General features: G+C 40.5%; 1 protein-coding gene across 1 annotated transcript in view; it reads left to right on the top strand.

Annotated features, from left to right (window-relative positions):
- LOC124154265 overlaps positions 1–17,127 on the top strand; it is a 297,186-nt gene that overhangs the window by 130,645 nt on the left and 149,414 nt on the right. Inside the window, exon 3 of the mRNA XM_046527881.1 lies at positions 6,108–6,204. The gene's annotated coding sequence lies outside the window, so the exon portion shown is untranslated. The remainder of the gene's footprint in view (positions 1–6,107; positions 6,205–17,127) is intronic.

Genomic DNA, 17,127 nt, shown 5'->3' with positions numbered 1-17,127 from the left:
TTCAGCTTCTAAATACATCGATGATACCATAAATATGGTCGGTTTCAGGAAAAAAAATTGACTGTTGATTATTTTGAAATTATTTGCGGATCGGAGACTTACAATTAGTATAAATTAGTCTCGAAGTAATTGTTCCACTATCTTTGAAACAATTCCTCATTTGGTTTGCAGGACTAGTTGATACGAATTTATTCCATACGCTCCAAATTCATTCGCATAGTTGTTGTCATAATTTTTAAAAAGATGTTAAACATGTGTAAGACAATGATACAATTTAAATGAGATGAGGCAATATATCAAATAGTTATATCCGCATCACTTTCACCAGGAGATGCGGGATCAATGTTAAGGAAACTGTTAAAACATAGTTTCCCGGTAAACTTCAGCTTAATTTTTGAGCGGAGTTTTAAACTATGCCTCATGTGACTATACTTATCGCATCAAATTCTAATGATCGCTCGCGATGCCATGCTCTTTGAATACATTCCTCCACTCCAAAAGTGCGCCTCACAGATAAAGTTCGAAACATCATTTCTCAATGGCTATTATGGTTATGGCTATCGCAAGCTGCGATGTAAGTTTTTCGACTAACGAACTGAAAATTGTTTTTCATTCGTAGGGTTTCTGAAATTCCTTTAGTTATTCGCAGATATAATTTCTTTTTTAAGTAGATAGCGATGTGATAGAATGAGGATTAAAGGTCATTACAGTTTTTGGAGATGGATCGGCTGGCATACCTGAAGAGTTTATTGAGGGATTTTTTGTGCGTTATGCAAAATGAACGTGGAGCGATTTGTCAACGCAATACTTTCTCCGAATGAATAAGGTTTCAATTGCTGAGGTGAAATGAGCTGAGGGAAAAAAAAAACTGAAATGAACTGCTCGTTCCGTTACGAGTCTTTCATTCGGAGTCGAATATAAAACAAAGGATGGAATGTTTTCTCGGCTAACGGGTACATTGTATCGCCATTAGACAATTAAAGTAGGACTATCATTAAAGTATAAAAACTTCCATTTGAAGCGCCAAATAATTTCGCTTTGTACAAATAAAATGACGTCGAATGTTCGACTGCTGTTAAACTCTCATCGCTAATACGGCCATTCAGTCATAGATATGCTCTAGGAAATGTCCTCTCCCACAGTTAACTATTTTAAATCCGTGAGGTGGCTTGCTGGTACCATATGTCGTTGCCATAATTCAGAGCTCATCTATCGCCGATTTCATGCATCCTGCAATAGCTCAAAATTTCCATGCCTTAATGTGTATCAGAAATTAATGGAACAAAATGACCCACGCTTAATGGCACTCTTTACCTTCAAGTAAATCATGAAGATATTGCTCTCATACTTAAAGGTTAACAAGGATACAAATAGCCAAATCAACCCACTGATAAGCACCACTATGTTTCATAATGTAGAGGACCCAAAAACAAACCATTGGCATGGTTACTCAGCCTTTACCTTTCACCCTCACGAAGTGTGAGATGACCAATTACAGCCCTCCAGTTCTCTGGCTTCCGATGCAACAACTCCTTCCTCAGCTGCTTTGATGATCTTGTGCCTCTCTGCATCGACACGCAATATTCCGCATTGGCCGCCCGGGATGATCAAGCAAATCTCCCACGCTTCGGAAGGAGTCTGTTTTGCTGGCGAGTCACCGGGCGAATCAGCACGAGGCCTTCAGCATTCCATTTCCAGTTCAGGATGCTTCATCTTCAACGTGTATCCCTCCACAAGCCTGATAGTTCCGAATAAGGCTGATCACCTTTTGCTCCAATTCAAACCGTTCGACTCTCGACGCTAACACTATTTAAGGAAGAAATACCAACAATGTAAGTGCATTAGTTACATGATGACTTTATTAGCACAAATATAAGCTTAAATATCTGTTCAGATAAGGGTAGCCCGAGGCTGTCAAAAGTAACTGTTATCTCCAGAAACTTGCTCCAGTTCCTGTTCTCAAGCTTTTCAATTAATTTCAAAACTTGCATACAATTCAATTGATTAATATTGTGTTATTTTAGCGCAGAGAAGAGAAAAAATGATTGAAATCAATTATATATCCTAGTTGCTGAAAAAGGCCAAGTCACGTCACGTGAGTTCATGAGTAACCGACTATTTATACGCTGTATTTTAAAACAATCTCTTTCAATGGAGACCAAAGTACTCTTTTCCAACATACCTATTGGTATACTTCTAAGTATTTTATGCAGTAAAGCTTGAATCATCTACTGAATGAAGAATTAAAACGAAGTCGTATCAATAAACCGGAAAAATGCACAGTTGGAAAAAGTTTTGTACGTAGGAGTGTTTGAGGGGCATTCTATTTTACAATTGTGCCGATACATACACATTTATCGATAGTGATGCTTACTATGAGGAAATATTGCCACAGCAGTGTGTCTTATTCATGAATGGCCCCGGTATAAAATCTCAATAGCAAGCAGTGAGTCCTTGCCATTCTTCTCACTTTCTCCGGATAGTATGACGCTTTAAATCTCGAAGCGTCCAAATTTTCCCCTCGACATAGAGGACAAAGGGCGCTGCCCATTATATTCAATATTTTCCCGATCGAATGAACTCTCGAAGACCCCCCCCCCCTCAATCTCTTCTTCTCCATTCTTGCCAATCTCGATTCGGCAAGCGCAATACCTCGCCCCAAATTGAGTCGCATTGCTTCACGCTGTGCTCTCCGAGTGATGCCACATCTTCTAAGATCTCCACGGCGGGAGTGTAATACGTATTCCTCCAATGCTTGGCACCTTATATGGGCATTACCGACGTAAAACTTTTTCTCAAATGAGAGAATATCGACGATGAGAAATTGATTTTCTTATTAGATAAGATAAGTTGTCAGTCATGATTTTTGAGGAAAGAAACCATACTTCTATGCATAGAGTTAGAAGATAATTCAAGATTTGCTAGTTGAATCGCAGTACCTTCGCTAGTCACACATTTATCTTCTACCTATTATACAACTTTTCACGATTGCATTAATGCCATGGATATAGCAGTGATTTCGGAACATATTTACATACATACTCAATGTCTACAATAAACTCCCCTATGAACGAAAAATAGCTTGCAAAATTATTCATGCATTTTTCTCTTACGATATGATTAATTGGACTGAAATATATAGTTTTATCAACCAACGTGGCAATTTTAAGGCATTGCGCGTATGATAATCGCTATTTAGCGAGTTTGAACAAATCGCACCAATAGATACGAGTTGGCAATATTCGCTGGATATATTGCAATCTGCTGCGAGTGGGAAAATGGGCCGCTCCCTTCGCTGAGCGCGATTCGTTTTTTTTCGGTCGCGCTCGCTTGAAGAGGGGATTCCACGTGCCTGCACAGAGTCGGATTGAAAAAAAGGAGAAGGGGTTGGGGTGCAATCGGTTGAAGGAGGCTGAAAGACTTGCTCATCTTCCGTAGAGAGCGAAGGGAAGTTGAAGGGAGAAAACATTTTCCCCTTTGATGGACCCAGATGATAAGGGATTGTGGTGGGGAAGTAGAGATATGATTATGTTTTAAAGCGTGGGGAGGAGGAGACGAGTATGCGATATTTATAGTCGTTGGGTGAAAAGGGAAGGGAGGGAGAAAGCATTTGGAGTGAAGATGCTTTGGAGTGGACGGTGTTGAGGGGGGTGGACCTCTCTCATCATGTTCCGTCGAATGAGTGCGACGGACAGGCAAAGGGAAGCTCAAGGAGTCTCATGGGGATTTATTTGACACGAGTTATGTCTCACCAAAAGTCTCAGAGCTTCGGATTTCTTCTAACTCGTCTATTGATCAACGCTCTAAAGTCCTAGCTAAGTGTCTGTTCGAAGTAATTCTTTCCGCTGCACTAGTAATCAATACTCCCGAGTCTGAATTCTGTATTACATCTTATAATTTATCCACTAGCATGCATTAAACAAGGAAACGCATGCCTACTTGTAGAATAAAGTGAGTTCATCCTGGTCCCAAAAATACACCGAGGTATCTTTTAACAAATAATTTTATTTATAATTTTTAATGATGCTAGTATTATAGTGACTGACATTTATTTCTTTTAGAGTAATATTTCAATCAATGATTTTTAAACAAAAATGATTTATTTTAGGGGGGGTTGATATTTATTATTGATATATTAAGTAGACTTATAGTATTTTAAATTTACTAATATTTTAATTGAAAACAACTTTTCTTGAAAAGAAGGAACATGACCGAACAGCAACTTTGTATTTGCCTAGCTGGCTGGGTGGTTCTCTGGTCTAAAAAGTATCTCAATAACGTGATGGAGTTTTATTTGAAGTAAAAGACAACAGTTTTTGAGCCATATATTCACGTAGTTAGTTTGGCGTCTTAAGGTCTATGAATGGCACCCTTTATGCAAAATGTTCCACAGTTAAGAGCCCTGCACATCTGCATACATTTCAGGGAAAAGCGAGATGGAGAGAGTAAATTGGAATGCAGGGTCCTTTTGCGAAGGGGAGGGGGCGGTTGAGACCGGGAAGAGGAAGAGTAGCATTCGTAAGCGGAGAGAGAGTGAGGGGGTGGGAGGATAAATGAAGGTATAGTTTGGGCACGCTGAAGGAGGGTGGTGGATGGAAATGTTTGGTGTCGAGAGAGGGAGTTTTCTCTCTTTTTTTTTTTGAGCGTTTATTTGGATGCGGTTTGAAGCCCGACGAGTGGAATATAAATAAGCGGTGTTTTGGGGGGTGCGGCGATCGGAGGGGTGATAAGGAGGAGTGTTCAAACTGCGCCAAAGGGAAGTTGCTGCGCAGGGAACAAAGTGAATGGTTTGCGTGGGGACGCGGTGTGCTCAGGGACGCGGGGCGCATCTCCCACTCATCCCCAAGGAGGAGAAGAGCCGTTCTTCGTTCATCTGGTCCTTTAATCGCGCCCAAAGCGCTTTCATTCCGTGCGCGCGGACGACGATGGCTAAAGTTTTGGGAGCGCCGACAAAGTGGAGGGTGGTCACGAGAGGGTGACCCCGGAGGAGGAAGTGACGCTGGCTCCGAGAGAGAGAGGGCGTGAGGAGCCGAGGCCTTTAAATGTGCAATTAAGACTTCCTTCCATGTATGCGGCTGCCCTGCCTAGCACCCACGACGACTCAATACTGTTTCGCTCCATTGCAGGTTAAACTCTTCCGGGCCGCTTCACGGCTTAATTCTCACCAGAATAACATGCGGCAAAGTGTTGCGGTTGCAGGCGTGGAAATTAATTTAAGGCCGAGAAAAGTTAAAGCAGAAAGTATTGAGTTCTATCATTGACTGGATGACCCGGCGAACTTCGTACCGCATATTAATCAATGAAAAAGTTTAGTTATGCCATTTATAAATCAAGAGCGGCTACACTGAATTTAATAATTTTTGACATATTATAATAAAATAATAAAACATTCAAAAACTACGAAAATAAATATTACAATGGCTTGTGAGAAAGGCATTTTCTTTATTCATTCTATATAGGGTAGACCGGGGCACGTAATTGAGGATTTTTTAAGAAGAAATTTCTAATTTTCATGTTTTAATTTAGTAAATTTAGACTTTGTGGACTTATAAAGCAGATGATTCAGTCAAAATTTAATGTATTCAGTTGTTGGCCTATTTGTGTTTTTAACAATAAATAAAATGTGTTTCGATTCAAGTCTGTTGCGTAAACTTGCCCCGTTCTCGGGGAAAGTATACACAAAGTAAGACCGACGCTTGGATGACGCTCAAAATCTCGTGAGAATAGTCCTCAGGGAGCAGCATTAATATCATTATCAGGACATACGGCGCGCCAGTTGTAACTTGCACAGCATAAACGTGCCCCTGTCTACCCAAAACATTCTACAATGTTCTCTTTGCTCATGGCTCTGAGTCAAGTGCCCTCTGGTATGCAGCAGTTTTTGTTTTAATATAAGGCGCCGCAACAAATAAAGCGGATATTTTACCAACACGTTAACATTCCACAAATATTTTACCATGAGAAAAACACGGGTAAAAATGATGTCTATTTTATCATGTTGATAAAATTCCTGTGGACTACACAATGGCTCATCTTTAATATAGATGCTGTTCATATAATCTATTGAGTGTTCTGTCACCTGTCATAAATCCTCTTTGTAATTGCAGGAGGTTGTCGCTTGCATGGAATATCTTATGGGCGCACCATGGCTCCAAGTGTACTGAGCGTGTCTGCTTAGAGGAACGTCCTTTTTCGACCACAAAGGTAAGCTCATACATTCCTCTTCCAAAATTTAGTATGCGCGCTATAAATATACTAAGCTTCATCCTGCTTGTGCGCCGCTGTGCGTGATCGTATGCGTGTGCAACTCCCATCCAAAGAGCCGTTCAAAGCCCCTCCAAGTTCATCGTTACGATGCGAAAAATTGAGGAGATGACATTCTGTGAACGGGCAGGAAGGTTTTTTTTACGGTGCCATGCAGATGGACGAGAGCACATAAATATGTTGAGTTTAGTTTGACGCGAGGAGAGAGGTACAGGCAAATAGTGGTGAGTCGTTGAAGTATTCAAAAGGGTGCGCCCCCTCGATATGCCGACGGTCGGAAGAAGAGAGCCGGGAAGCAGTGGGGACGGGATGAAGATAAGGCGAGTGAAGTGGAGAGAGAGAGAGAGAGAAAGGGACGACGAACGGGAGAAGGCAGTGGAAATGTGGCCAGGGTGCGTTGGGGAAGAAATTGGTCCATAAAACGGATTGTAAAAGCGAATTGAAGTTCTCTCAAGCTGAGATAAAAGGGGGCTGGACACTCTGAAATGGGGTGCATGAAACTCTGACGCTTTTTGCAAATGCGGGCCCTTGCATTATTCGGTCACCTTTGAGTTTAACGCAGTTCACTGTTCTACAAATCCACAAAAAATATGCGCGACACTTTCATGAAATGATAACATGTTAAGATTACCTAATTTAGTTGAAGACCTGTATTAAATCGCTACCTTGGTTTGACAAGGTTCTAACCGACATTTTTGCAAAATTTGGTGTTTTCACTCAAGATAACTAAGTTTATGTTTCTCTATGTGTTGCACCGGTTTTTATACCTCTATGTAAAATAATAACAGATTTAGAACAGTGACAAAGTTCCAACTGCAAGGAGAAAAAACTAATATTTGGTGTGACAAGGTTCTAACTGCATTTTACTTATTTTATTACTCATATAAACATGTAAAAAAATAAAATAAATAACATATTTTCTTAAAGTAATAATTACTAGTGTATCTATTGGATCACTAGTGTATGTGCCAAAAATCAAAAATAAATTCCTATTAATTATAGAAATAGAGCAGTTTAAAACTTTGACAAGGTTTTTCTCAAAACCAGCTGAAGGTCAGTTAGAACATTGTCAAACCAAGGTAGCGAAATGCTTACAATCAACCATCGAATTTCGCGGGAGAAAAACGTAAGCGATCATCCAGAAATATTATAATATTAACTGTAGACCCTTGTTAATATTTCTATATGTTATAAAAATGATATTTTACCTCTGAAAAAAGACTACGGTAAAGTCTATTTAATTGTAGGATACAAGAAAATTTTGAAACGGCTCTACTTGGTATACTTTGAAAATTCAAGAAGGATGATTGAGTAACTATATCGCTTAAGATGTCTCGGATCGGACAAGACCGATCGAATGTTAGTGATTAATGCCTTAAGATTTCTTCTAGCAGTGCAACTGTCTCCGAAGGAACGTGCCCTTACCATTTTGTGAACCCTAAATCTTCAATTGTTGTACAACACTTATCTATTGGCAAAAGGAGGCCAACAACTAAGACTTTGTGGTCATGGATCTTCGTCATTGATTCCAACCAAAATCTAACACATCAACTTCTATCTGAGGGTCTCCAGGTAAACCAGACGTCTAAGTAATGTATCATCGGATCATTTTTCCACAAATATCGTCCTATTTCGAAATACAGTTAATATTTCTCGAATTACCAAAATTTTAAACCTTAGAATTACAGATAGCGCTTTGTAAATCAATTGATGAGAGTAGTTACGGTGAAAGGCAAGTTAGCATTATGGTACAGGTAAAGAAAACCGAAAAACATTGAGCAAAGGATAGCTTTATGAAGACCAAAATTGTTTCCAAGAGCCAGCGATCATGGAATTACCACTGAAAAGAAAGAGGAATTGAACGACCAACAATGTCACTACACAGTAACATAAAGATGTCACCAAACTGTTTTGTCCCGAAACCTAGAATTGAAGCTAATGAATCCTTTTATAATTATTTAGCCTCACAAATGTATGATACGCAATGGAAAAAAGACACTGTGGCAATATTGAAGCTGCCTTCACGCATTAATGAGAGTGTTTATAATTGATTATAATTAATTATAATTAATTATAAACACTCTCATTAATTATTATTTAATTAATTAATTATATTATAATTAATTATAATAATTAATAACGCATTAATAATTCTTCTTAATACGGATAAATAATTTCTTCTTAAACAATTAATTTTACTTTTTCAAGACAAGGGGTCCACGGATTATGTTAATTGTTCATATAACTTTGTTTATATACATTTTCCTACAAATTTTATTTGAATATATTTTTGATTATGAATATTTTCTAAAATTATATTCTTTTTGCATTTTGCATTGGTTGACGAAAGTTGTTCATTCAACTTTATTCCCAATATATATGCACAATTTGGAAGAGTTACACCTGTAAATTGGCTATTTTTGTTTAAGGCCAATACCATCTAATAAAATGTACCTTCGAGCATTACCTTACACCCATTGAATGGCAGCGCCTTCATAAGATCATTTCCACAGGGGTGCCTCATTTCACAATTTCATATTGTTGTGCATTTTTTTGATAGCGAAATAGATATATTTAGTTTTATTATTACTATTAACTCCACAAAATTCGGTAGTTTGCAACTCAATTGGACTGAATGGCGATGAGTTGGAATGACCTGATAGAGAAAGAATATTCTTTATTGAAAACCACGTCTTTTTAAAAATTCTCCGATTTATGAACCACTTTCAAAAGAGGAAATCCCCTAGCGCTCCATAAGCGAACTAAAATTTAATAACCCGTCCCCGAATTTTATAATTAAGAGAGATTATCATTAACCCTGCGGATCGTTCCCAAAAGTGCCGTGAAGTGGTGCGTGATTCCAAGACGGCCGAAATGAGAGATCAATTCGTTTGAAAGCGATGCGTTTACATCAATGATTCGGAGGAAATAACTCCACCGATCCCTTCAATAAGCGAAGGGATCTTTGCCGTGGAGCAGGGAAGATTCCCACCCACACACTCTCCCCACTCCACTCTTGCGCCCAGATGCGTGTGGCGGGCGCGCGCCCTCTGCCCCTCAATGGGCGGAACAGATGAAGAACGCCCCTCCGCATAGCGAGAGATTCTCGAAATCCGGAAATCCTTGGAAGTAGGAGCTCCCGCCGAGGGATTAGGTCAGGTGGTATCGGATATCAATGAAGCTGGGGGATGGAGAGAGTGGGTTATTCGGCGGATTAGGGAAGAAGTTAGAAGGGGGATATAAATAGAGATTGAGGGGATAGAAACGTATTAATGCTCAAGGTAAGGGAGACGAATGAAAATAAGGAGATGTATAACGGGGAAGACAAGACGTGGAGGAAAAATGGGCCGTGAAGGAAAAGCAGTGGAGGGAGGATAAGGTTGGATTGGAAGGAGGAAGAGGAAAAGAAAAGGGTCTTTAAAAAAGGCCATGGTGTGGGGAAAGTCATGGGAATTGAACGGTAAGAGGGGGAAAGAACAAGCTGGCTTTACCATCATCCCTTCTGTGGAGCCTAACTCTACTCTATTTCTTTAAAAGATATCATCCTCCACTTAGGATTTAAGAGCAAAGGGCAAGTCCCCAGATCAAGTTAAGAATCTTTCGAAGGCTTTCCGAGTTAGTTAGCTCTATGGATACGTGTTTAGTTGAGCGATCTGCACTTTTTGAGCTGAACTGTCTGCAGTGAGGCTTAGAAAGAGCTACAAATGCGTTTTCTCAAGCCTTTAGAAGTCTCTTCTCCAGTCAATGGAATACTTTCTCAGTTCAAAGAGATGCCTTTGCAATAAAAGGTAACAAAATTATCGCGTTTCTAAATTCAGCCGCGGAACTTTCGCGTGATCGCATCTCTCCCGAATTGAATCAATATTTAATCCTTTGACGTAACCCACGGAAATTTAGATCCCTCGTAAATTTACATTATTTTCGACAAACGAAGGAGCAAAACATTTTAAAGGAATTTTTATAAATATGTCCGTAGTTTAACTAAAGATAATAAACTTAGGGAGCGAATTGTATGAGAATAATTTCTGAAAAGATCTATTTTCTAATTTTTTATTTTTTCTTTGATATTATCCCAATATTCGATAAAAATATGTTGATTTTGAATATGTTCTTCACTGGAAAATGAAATAAAATCAAAGGCATTTGAATGCGTTATTTCGGTTTTCATTATGAATATTTGGCAAACTGAGCCTAAAACGCAGATTGATAGCATGTGGGAATGATTCAACTTAGGATGTAGGTACGCATTATAGACACGTCCAACATTCTCCTCCCTTGGCTCTCATTTCCAGCATTACATCATATTTGAATGCCCTTAACTCATTTCACATTGAGTTTCTACAAAGATATTCCAAGACCCTTTGAATTTTGTCCGAAGGGTATATCGACTATCAGATTAGAATTGCGTAGATCAATGGAAGTAAATAATTGTAAGATTTAACACTTTCCCGGCGAACAACATGTAAAAACTCTTCTCGGGATAACGCGCGAGTAAGATTATATGAGAGCGCAGACGTTTTGGGTACCGACTCGCTTCCCATTCTCACGGCTACCAAAGCCGGCAGCCGTGAGAGGTAGCGAGTCGGTACCCGAAACGTCGGCGATCTCATATAATCTTTCCCGTACGTTATCCCGAGAAGAGTTTTTACAAGAAGTAAAGAATTGCTTAGATACTTTATAATCATACATTAGTACTTGGTTTTTCAAATTTTACTGTTTTTTTATATTTTTTATCATAAAGGAGTGGAAAGAGGAGTGAAATAGAAGCAATTTGTTTTCACGCAGAAATTAAACGAAGCACAGCCCACTAACTGAGCCATGATACGTCTGGAATATTTAGATCCTTCCGCGTGAACGGTGGTCCTTAATTTCACCGAGGTTCGCGGTGCTAAATGTGAAAGTCTGAAATGTTCCTGAATCGCCGTCAAGAGCGCTGTAATGGGATCTACCTCTGGGTGGCAGTCGCTTCTTGGAAGGCCTTGCGTTGCCAATCCTGACGGACCGCCATAGAACTCAACTTGCCAGAGAACAATGCCAGACTAATACTATCAATTATCAGCTGAAAATAAATCGAAACTTGAAGCACGTGTGTGGTAGAAGGGCTCCATATTAATAATCAAAGACACTTTGTTTCTTCCACAAGTTTATAAAAATTTATATTTTATGACCGGTTTCGGCTATTACACCATTATCAAATACAGAAAATAAGTGGTGGGAGCAGGTTTATATATACTATGGTTGCTAATGTGGGGGTGGGGGGTAAGAGGTTTGGTTTCAAGCTGGGATTGGTTATTACTGGAGGAGAACGGGGGGAGGGGGAACACAGTTTGTCAAGCGGGTTGTGGCGGTGGGAGAATTGGGATGGTGATGAGTAATAAGGGGGATGGGTTGGGAAAGGTCATGTCATTAACCAGGTTTCCATTTGTAGATATCTCCCGAACTTCTAAGGCATCCATCCTCCTTCCTTTACCGTCAAAATGGACAATTTCTGGGTCGAAACTACTTCGGCGCCCAAGAGGTGCCGGGCGAAATCTGACGTATACAACACGCCCTGCGTTCCTTCATCCTTGCCTGTAAGTCTCGTCCCGTTTGGCCGATGTAGCATGAATCACAGTTATTAATTACTTTAATTTATAAATGCCAGATTTTAATTTGGATTCAATAACATTTTTAGCATTATTTCACTAACAGTCTTCCCTAGGTATTGTTATTATAAATTGCAACCTTATATTTATTTTTAGGGATAGCTTGGGTTACAGAGAATTTGATAAAGGTATAAGGTGTTAGCGACCATAGTATATATATAAAATTGCTCCCACCACATATCTTTTGTATTTTATAATGGTGTAATAGCCGAAACCGGTCATAAAATATAAATGTTTATAAACTTGTGGAAGAAACGGAGTGTTTTTAATTTTATTAATAATTCTCATCTGGATTTTACGAGTACATGATTAAAGTAAATTCCTCTAAATATTTCCACTAAGGCAGGGTTTAACTGCATTTGCTGTTTCTATGTTTCAAACATGGCGATGTTTGAGTAATCCGACGGGATATGATAGTGCCAGCCAATTACTCTATGCATAGACAAAACTTAATCGAGTGCGAATTAAAAGAAATAATTAATTTCCTAACCCTAGCATTCGGCTCGCCGATGGAGTCTACGCGCGCCTGATCAACTAAGCCTTCCCTTTTGGGATTCCGCCCATACTCCTGGGAGGATAACTTCTTCATGAGGATTTCTCTTAATATCCTCAAAAGCTCTCATGGTTGAGCGATTCACAAAAATCTTCGTTCTTCTCCATTCCTTTCAACTTGAAAAGAAAAATTTTCCTGCTCTGTAGTAAAGGATTATCTACCCGTTGGAAGGCAGCCTTCTCTTCGTCATGAAAGACCCGAAGAGAAAAATAAGACCGCTGGGGATATTAAATTTGGCGAATGCAATGGGCGCTGGAATGCGAGCCCTCGCTGTACTTCCTTTAGTCTTGCGAACATCATCCCCTTCTGGTGGCGATGTAATGTTGTTGGAGGGGGCGTTGCCTCCCCCTTGTTGCCAATCCCTCCCCCCCTTTCCAACCTCCCCCTCACGCTCCGCTGGCCACGCGTAGACCGCACCACTGATTCAAAATCTCCCTCCAAACAGCGTGGAGCAGCAGTCTTTCGCATTTCTCTTCTTCCTCCCTCTCTCCTTAACATACGCACACCAATCTCTCTTTGCCTGTTTCCTGATTCATCTTCCCACGACAATGTGTTTTGTTTCCATTACTCGTAGTTAAAATCACTGCATAAGAACTACTCCATGATCAGCGTGCCTTGTAGCCAAAGAACATTTCCATTCGAAAGACCACAGTCATTATCTACCATCATTATACGAGGTATTTCAGGAGGATTCTGCAATACTTCAAGCATATAAAGTGAGACTTTAAGCATTTTTTCCCATAAAAATCGGGTCGCAAATTCTTAGTTGCTGATCGATGGCAACGCCAGCATTTTGTTGGATGCAATTTGCAGGTATCATGAAAACGCATATTAACGTAATGTGCAGTGATGGAAGGGAACTGCAACTTGTGCTTATTGCTCTTGAAATGTGTTTCGTTCATTTTATGCTATCCGCAAAGAGAATAAAAGGTTATTTATGCATTGGACTCCGAATAGTTGTAGACATTTCAGCTTTCAAACGATAAAATTATTAATTTCAGAGATAACATAAAAATTTACATGCGTAATTTTTAAGAAATTTATTTCATTTATTGCAGTTAATCTCATCTACCTATAATTATTTTTTACCGAAGCGATTCTTTCAATTTAGTTCAATGAGTGAGATTGCGCAATCGCTTTGTTTATGATTTCTCAAAGCTCTCGTTCCCGTACTGTGATTGGTGCCTTTCTTGAATGGAACCCGAACATTGAGGTGAATTCATTCATCCCTCACCTCTGTCTGAGTCAATCTTCCATTGTTATCGCTCACCACCTCGGTAACTCCGTTTGTGGCAAATCGATTGATCAAAAAATGATGGAGTGGCGATTGCTGAGAATCGAAAGATAAGATTCACATAATAATAAAAGGTACGGCTGCGTGCGTGTCTTCTCCTCCTGCGAGAGACGTGTAAGCCGTGTTAAAGAGGGTCCGGAGACTTCGCTTCCACGCACGGGTGCACCTTGTCCCTGGCGGAAGGAGAGAAATCCGACCGGCACAACTTCTGGACAGCTCCTATATTTCTTCTCCACGCCACGAGGGCGCTTGGGTGGCGATTGAGGGGGAGGTTGTACTGGCGGGGAAGGGGAGAAGGAGCAGTTCTGCGTATGCGCCCAAGAGTGCAAAGCACAATACCCGAAATCACGTGATTCTCTAAACTTTCCCCCGACCTCTCCGTGACACAGAGGAGGCCACTGATTGGTTGATTCCAACAAAGGTGTTTGAAGCGAAGCGATGACCTCGTTTACGCGAAAATTTAATTCAGACTAAACAAAGGGAGAATATGATTACCTAGTGGGTAAAGCGCTTGGCTTCGGCTCGAGGGGTCCAAAGTTTAACTCCTCGAGGAAGATCATCAAAACAATCCCAAGCAAAAATCCTTGAATTTTGAGGTGGTCCAGGGAAAAAAAGTGCCTCCTCCCCCCCCCCTTACCCTATCCTGACTGTATGCTATTAATACGCCTCTAGCGAAGTCTGGGTTTGGCTCTACCATCCAAAGCTACCTTCCGTTTAAAACAATCACAATGATTGAGCAAGGAGTTGAACTAGGACTCCTGATAGAGGATCTTGTTGGTGTGGTAGCAAGAGTGTGGGCTTCAAACCCCGGGGGTACGGGTTCAATTCCCGGTGGTAGGAGAGACTTTTCTGGGGGTACTCGATACATACTTGAGTGCTATGTGGAGGGCATTTCAAGTGCAACACTCCGTCCGTCGGATGGGACATTGAGGTATGGACCAGTTGGCGTCTTTCGTTAGGAGACGGCTGATGCCGACGCCGGATTTCTCTCCAACCTACCCTTCCCACAAATGCCCTAAGCTGTCGGTCGCCCCCTCTAAATACCTGGAAGAATATGCATCGCGATTTAAATACAATTTAAACCACAAGGCAATCGCGTTCTGGCAGTGTCCTTCGCCCCTTCGTTAGAAGCAAGGGGAGGGAGGAGACGGGTGAGGGCATTCCTTCGTGTTCGCCCGCGTGACGCCACGACAAGAAGGGACTCGTGTGAGAAGGTTGTCTCGTCGGTTTGGTGGGGTGGACTGGTTGCCACGGAGACGCGTTGGGGGTAAATAAAACAAGAGTAGCGGATGGTGTGAGGACAGGTCGTTTCCCTGGCTGATCGCCCCCGAGTGAAGAGAAGGAAGGTTAACTGATGGGAGGCCGCCGCTCCGCTTGCAAGTATCGTGTTTGTTCTCCTGATGGTCTCCGTGCTTATCTGGGAGGGTCTATCCATCCGGCAGTATTCCTCGGCGAAGGGGGGGGGGGCACTTAGGAGAGAATTATTTCCGGAAATCGCGCGGAAATCGGCAGCTGAAGCTAGGCAAAGAAAAAGAAAAGCCACTTTCATCCTTTCATAACATTTTCATCCGCAGTTTTTCTGGGATATTTCTATGTTTCTCAACTTACGCTTTTGGAGGCTTAATCATATGATTAAAGAAATTGCACGGCTAACGTTTCGCAGCATTTATAAAGATTTGATTCTATTTTAACATTTTATTGATTTTGTGTGATGTTGGCTAGAGCTTATGACCACCAAATCGAATCCATTTCACTGGAAGGGCCTTCAATTCTTGGTTTAAAAACTTGGAGTAATGTAAACTTAAGAATTAAATGCTTTGGCACTCTGCCTAATTCGTGCGGAAGGAGAAATAATGCCTGAGTGCATGCATTTAAAACTCGTGGTTTAGTTATTATTTTAGTTCAGCAACATTTGAGATCAATTTCATTGAATTTTTTGTAATTTCCGCAAAAATTTTGGTCCGAGCAGCCATAACTTAAACTTCAAATCCATAACTCTCTTTCCTCTGCTCTTAGTATTCAAGCGGAGGAATGTCATTTTCACTTTTTTGAGCTGATATATGATTTCACACAGGCAGTAGAGTATTTTGGGCCCGAACGAATGTCAAATTGCACGTTTGAGGGCCCGCAATGAACGACGAGGGCTCTAGAATTTGAAACTCCCAATAATAAACGCAAATGCCAAAATTTACGAAATGGTTTTAAGAGGCAAAAGATTCGTGGTTCGATTCCCAGCCACGACAACCATCTTAAGGCCAATTCTTCATGTGAATTTTCTGGTACTAAACAAATATTGAAAAATAGCTCTTCTGAATTTATTTTCCGTACAAATCAAGATAACATGCCGATGGGAACCATAATAATTAGGAAAAGGTATTACGATTCTTCTTATTTTAACAAAAGAAAGCACCATTTATAATTCTTAGTTTCTATTTAAGATTTAAATATTGATTAGTAATTATTGGCAAGCTACGTAAGCTCAGTGCGTTAAATACATTCCAATTCAAAATACACTTTCTCCTTATAACAATTTTTGGTGATCTATAGCACTATTTTTACTTCCTCATGAGATCTCGCACCCATTGCGGGAAGGGAAAATGCCACGACCGATTAGAGAGGGAACTTTCGGCGTTGAGGAAGTGGCTTTAAAAATCTCGTTTGTCCGAATCCACCCTTCAAGTTAATCCTACGCCTAATTCTCCGCCACTTGAGGCCACCTGACATGATAAACGGCGGTGCAAGTCCTCATTGTCTAGACGCGACACATGTTCCACGAACACCTGACACTCGTCGCTCTGTCACCTGTCATGAGTGGCGAAGCACTGCCATAATTAACTCTGGAAGCCTTTGAGGAGGCCGGGCCCTCGATGCCACCGCTCCCACCTCATTCAAATTCGGACTGCTAATATATACGATGCTAATCCTCGGCAATTTAAAGAGTTTTTTGGAATTGATTTCTGCTCCCGAGTGCTCAAAGATATCTTGTGGAAAAATAGAAAGATAGCATAAAAATTGTATTCTTGTCTGGTGCAGAATAAATTGGGGAACAACAAATAAAAGCGCAGTAAACATGGAAAACGTGCGTACGGAAACTCTGTGGAAAAACCGAATTAAAACTCCAATTATGAAGTTGGTTCATAAATATTTGGATGAATCCTCCAGCAAATGGATTAAATTTAATAATGGAACTTCAAAAAGCACGAGCGTGATGTCTCAAAGAACCACCTAAAGATCCTAATTTTTCCACGAAAGGACATTCATGTCATGTCACAGAACTTATATTAAAGCAGTTTCGTAACTATTGTATGAACGTAATTTTTTCCGAGACGGCATGCTCCAGTGAACTGTTTCTCTTGATCACACGAATTTCT

This window comes from Ischnura elegans, chromosome 1 (assembly GCF_921293095.1).
Source record: "Ischnura elegans chromosome 1, ioIscEleg1.1, whole genome shotgun sequence".
In the NCBI taxonomy this organism is placed as follows: Eukaryota; Metazoa; Arthropoda; class Insecta; order Odonata; family Coenagrionidae; genus Ischnura; species Ischnura elegans.
The sequence above is the reverse complement of the archived record's forward strand: the minus strand, read 5'-3'. Positions and strand labels throughout refer to the sequence as shown.